We start from the raw sequence: 6,014 nt of genomic DNA, 5'->3' as shown, positions 1-6,014 counted from the left end.
CATGCAGACATGGGAACATAAACACAGATAGACAAGGCTTTGTCAGGCTGAGGTGGGTGGCAATGGTGGCATTCACAGTGTTTTTCATGTTGCCTCCCAGCTTGGTGAGGGTTGGGAGCAGGACATGGTGTTCTGGCCTGTTCCCCAACATGCAAGATCCTGGTCACAGCGCCTCACCATTTCAGGTCCAGCAGGTTAGACTGTACCAGGAAGTCAAGCACCACCAGGGCACTGTTGGGCTTGTCCCTCCGAATCAGAGATAGGATGAGGAACCCCCACCCCCTGGCCTCGCCACCCCACAGCTACACTTGCTGTACAGTCACAAGGCTAAACTGTACTTGGCCCTCCCTAGGACAGTGCTTGAGGGCATTTCTAAGTGAATGATGATGGGCACTCTGGCACCAGCGGGCCCTGTGCTCTCAGCGGGCTGATGACCCCAGAGGCGTGGAGATAGAGAAGTCAACCTGCCAAACCCAGGTCCCAGGGATACCCCACCATTTGGGCCCACCCATGTCCCAGTCTTCTCCATGGCTTTTACCACAGTGCCTTACTGCTCCGGTCAAGCTAACCAATCTACACCCTGTGATTCACAAGTGTGTGTGCTCTCAGCACAGGTCTGAGTGCGGCAGAACACAAAGCTGGGCCTGCCCTCTCTGGGCCTTAGGGGTCTGGGCTGTGCAACAGGGCCAGGAACCGCCCTCCCCCAAACATATAAGCTTGTGAGACAGGAAGGGAGGTGGTTCAGGAAGAGCAATTGGCTCAAAAGCCCTCCCCTCTTAATAGTCTGCGTTAAGACATCACCCTGCATCAGTGGCAGGGACAGGTGAGAAAGATGGGGCCCCCTAGAAGTGGGATGGTGCTGATCTGGGGTGGAGGTGTTGGCCCAGTGGGAAAGGGAGAGGAAATAGGAACAGAAAGAGGACACCTGAAAGGGTGGCTTTCAGTCTGGAGATAACCCCATGTTCCCTTCCCTGTTGCTGTTCCTGAGTGTAGCTCCCAGGAATCACATGTCAAGGAAGCCTCATACATGACTGGCAATAGTCAGTGGTACAGCCACTCTGGAAATATGGCTGTTTCATACAAAGGTACACATAAGGTTACCCTGTGAACAAGAAATTCCGTTCTTAGATGTTTATCCCAAATAAATGCAAGCATGTCAACAAAAGGACTTGTTACATGTATTCACAGCAGCTGTGTTCAGAATAACCACAAAATGGGAACAACCCAAACATCCAGCAAGAGGAAAATGGATACATTGTGGTACATTCATATAACAGAATACAACCTGGCAATGAAAAGTGACAAAATCACTGACACAAAAATCAACACAAATGAACTACAAACATGTTGAGTGAAAAAAGACACGAAGTACATTGTTTACTGTTCTGTTTGTATCAGGTTCTCAGCACATCTGTGGTGATAGAGATTTTCTGGATTTACTGGAAAGTGTTGCAAAGCAGCTTTCTAGAAAAATGAAATGTTCTGTATTTTGACTGGGGTGTTGGTCACATGGGTGTATAACCATGTATACATTCAATAAGCTGTATAATTAAAATCTGGGCATTTTGTCATATAAATTACACAAGAAGTTGGAAAAAGGCCACCAGAGCAAACCTCAGTAACAGGAAAAGAAATCATAGAAGAGCAGAAATAGATGAAGTAGGGAGGGAAACAACAGGTTAATAAAATCAAGAGTGGAATCTTTGAAACAAAAATTAAGAGGAAAAGCAGACCTCTCTGGCAAGACTGATCAATTAAAAAAGAAGCAGACAAACCAAATACACAAACCAGAGGGGGGAATTCACTACAGATGCAACAGAGAAAGTGTATCTGAAAATATAGATGAATACATTAGTAGAGGGATATAAAATGCCAAAACTGTTCCATGAAGAAATGGATTACTTGAATAGAGCAAAGTAGTAAAGAAGTTGAAATCTTCCCTCTCCTGGCCAAAAAAAGAACCCAGATGGTTTTTATAGGTGCAATCTACCAAACCCCCAAGGAACACCTAATCGCTATCTCATACAAAGTTGTTCTAGATATAAGAAAAAAGAACGAAAGCTGTCTATTTTATGAGGCTGGTGTCATCTTGATCCCCAAAACAGATGAGATAATACAAGAAAATATTTCAAGCCACTTATACCTGTAGATGTAAAAATCCTTAATAAAATCTTAGCTAAGTGAATCCAATAGTATATTTAACAAATATGTTTTAATCAAATATCTCATGAATGCAAAATTGGACCAACAATAGAGAATATATATAGATAAACAGACTAAAACAAACAGCAACCACAGAAATAGCATTTGATACAGTTCAAGAATCCATAAATCCATATTTATAGAAATCAAAGATAAATACATGGAGAAGAGAAATATCTCCTTTAGAGTAGAATGTCAACTAATAATCGGTACAGTAATGATGTTCAGCTAATGTGATTCAATCTCTGGGTGCTAAAGTCAGTGGTTACACTTTGACGTAAACAGGATATTTACATAGATCCAAAGTTTCAAGGCAGAAAATAGTATCTCTCTAGTAGAGAAACTTGACAGACACCATCTCAATGAAGGGAAAAAAGTGAACATTCAGTTCAGTCACTCAGTTGTGTCCAACTCTGCAACTCCACGGACTGCAGCACACCAGGATTCCCTGTCCATCACCAACTCCCGAAGCTTGCTCAAATTCATGTCCATCCAATCGGTGATGCCATCCAACCAGCTCATCCTCTATCGTCCCCTTCTCCTCCTGACTTCAATCTTTCCCAGCATCAGGGTCTTTTCCAATGGGTCATTTCTTCACATCAGGTGGCCAAAGTACTGGAGTTTCAGCTTCAGCATCAGTCCTTCCAATGAATATTCAGGACTGATTTCCTTTAGGATTGACTGGTTTAATCTCCTTGCAGTCCAAGGGATGCTCAAGAGTCTTCTCCAACACCACAGTTCAAAAGCATCAGTTTCTCAGCGCTCAGCTTACTTTATGGTCCAACTCTCACATCCATACGTGACCACTAGAAAAACCATAGTTTTGACTATACAGAACTTTGTAAAGTAATGTCTCTGCCTTTTAATATGCTGTCTAGGTTTCTCACAGCTTTTCTTCCAAGGAGCAAGTGTCTTTTAATTTCATGACTGCAGTCACCTTCTACAGTGATTTTGGTGCCCAAGAAAATAAAATTTGTCACTGTTTCCACTGTTTCTCCATCTGTTTGCCATGAAGTGATGGGACTGGATGCCATGATCTTTGTTTTTTGAATGTTGAGTTTTAAGCCAGCTTTTTCACTCTCCTCTTTCACTTTCTTTAAGAGGCTCTTTAGTTCTTCGTTTTCTGCCATAAGGGTGGTGTCATCTGCATATCTGAGGTTATTGATATTTCTCCTGGCAATCTTGATTCCAGCCTGTGCTTCATCCAGGCCAGCACTTTGCATGATGTACCCTGCATATAAGTTAAATAAGCAGGGTGACAATATACAGCCCTGTCGTACTCCTTTCCCAATTTTAAACCAGTCCATTGTCCCATGTCCAGTTCTAACTGTTGCTTCTTGACCTGCATACAGATTTCTCAGGAGGCAGGTAAAATGGTCTGGTATTCCCATTCTTTAAGAATTTTCCACAGTTTTTTTATGATCCATACAGTCAAAGACTTTGGCATAGTCAATAAAGCAGTATTAAAATCCTGAGCCATCTAATAGGATGAATTGAGGAGACAGCTTTTCTTCTGTGATACTCCTAGACAATATGCAGAACCTGAATCTAACCACAAGGAAATGTCAGAGGAAGTCCAACTAAGGGACAGTCTACAAAACTCCTGGTTTATAATCTTCAAAAGTGTCAGTGTCATGAAGGTCAAGGGAAGACTGAAGAACTGTTCCAGACTGAAGGAGATGTCCCATTTGAATTTTCAAATGTCACTTCCTGGCTACCCCATTTAAGGTTCCAAACTCTGCCCTGTCAATATTCCCTATGCCCTATTCCTTATATTCTTTTTCTCCATAACATTTCTCAATTTCTAATATACTATATGTTTTTTTCCCCTACATTATTTGTTTCCTTCACTAGAATGAAAGCTTTCATGAGGGAAGGGACTTTGGTCTGTCTTGCTCACCACTGTGCCTGTATTGCCTTGACCAGGGTTTGGCACATACTGGACCTTGGAAGCAAGAATAAATATACACACCACAACTGTTCAAATCTCTCTCATCCTCAAGATTCCATTTTTCAAGAGGCTAATATATAGAGAGTCCCTAAAAAGCCATAAGAAGTACAACAACCTCATAGAAAATGGATAAAGGATTCAAACAGAAAACTCCCAGAAGAACGACAAATACCTTTAAATCTATGAAAAGATGCCCAAGTTCATGCCTAGTAAGAGACACACATATTATAATTTCACTGGATTGGCAAACATCTAAAGGTTTGACAATCTGCTCAGTGAGGCAATAAACCAGCTGCACTCTCATACGTGGCTGTGGGCAATGTGAATGGTACACCTCTCGCCCCCACTTCTCTCTCTCTCCCTGCTTTCTTACTTCCACAGGCTTTTGTCGAAGTTGTTCCCTCTGACTACAGTGACCTTCCCTCTCACTTGGGAAAGGCCAAATCCTGTTTCAATTACTCCTACTGATCCACTTGAAGGCAGTCAATTCTTCAGAGAAGAAGTTGGCCACACCCATGGCTTCAGTTGCCACCTCTGATGACCCCCAAATACAACCCCTGAATCTCAGATCTAGTCCCCAAAGTTTTCACTCAACTGACATATATCAGACCTTGAATATCTAACAAGCATTGAAAATGTAACACATTTGAAAACAAACTCCTGATTTTGCCCCATGACTGCTCCTAATGGAGTATTTCCCTGACAGTTAAGGACAGCACCATCCTTCCAGCAGCTAAGGCTAAAAACCCAGGGGTCAGCCAGGGTCCCTCTCTAGTTTTCATGCCCTGTATCTGATTTCTCAGCAAACCCTGGTGTCTTTACCTTCAAAATCAATTGAAAAATCGAATCCCCATCCCCACATTCCCCTTGGCCTGACACTCTCATCTTTTCCTGGACTCTAACAGTATCTTTGTTACTGGCTTGTCTGCTTCCTCTCTCTGCCCACCTCCCCCCGCCATGAACAGTTTTTTCTCCTTCCACACAGAGCAGCCAGATTGTTTATTCTAAAATATAATTCATATAATGTGACTTCCCTACATGGAATCCTTTTATGGCTCCCCACGGGTCTTAGAATAAAAACCTAACCAAACACACAGCCTGGCTTACAAGGTTTTGCTTGACATGGCCTTGAATCTCATCTCCCAGTGCTCTCCCTTCCTCACTCCTCTCCAGCTACACACACTTCAAGAACTTCCAACCTCAAGGCTTTGCACCTGACATTCCCTCTATCTGATGCTTCCCCCCATGTTAAATATACATGGTTTGCTTCCTCACTTTTCACAGGCCACCTCCTCAGAGAGTTACTCCCTGACTACTCTACATGGGGTATCAGGGAAGATCTCTCAGAGAGAGGCAAATGATAAACCAGAAGGAAAAGATGTGATGGAAGAGTGCTCTTGACCATTGCAAGGGGAGCAGGAGATCAAACCAGTCAATCCTAAAGGAAATCAGTCCTGAATATTCATTGGAAGAACTGATGCTGAAGGTGAAGCTCCAATACTTTGGCCACCTGGTGCGAAAAACTGACTCATTGGAAAAGACCCTGATGCTGGGAAAGATTGAATGCAGAAGGAGAAGGAGATGACAGAGGACAAGATGGTTGGATGGCACCACCAACTCAATGAATATGTATTTGAGCAAGCCCCGGGAGATGGAGTAGGACAGGGAAGGCTGGCATGCTATAGTCCATGGGGTCACAAAGAATCAGACATGACTGAGTGACTGAACTGAACTGAGTCTCCTTGCTGTGTTTTTTGCTGTGTTCCCAGAGCCCTGCACTTAGTAGGCACTCAATAAATCTTTTTCAGATGAGCAAATTTGGAGAATTTGAGGACAGGATATGTGATACAGAATTTGGGAT

Source organism: Moschus berezovskii, chromosome X (genome assembly GCF_049115385.1).
Source record: "Moschus berezovskii isolate FMDL1 chromosome X, NW_MosBer_1.0, whole genome shotgun sequence".
NCBI classification, from domain to species: Eukaryota; Metazoa; Chordata; class Mammalia; order Artiodactyla; family Moschidae; genus Moschus; species Moschus berezovskii.
This window is presented reverse-complemented; position numbering follows the sequence as displayed.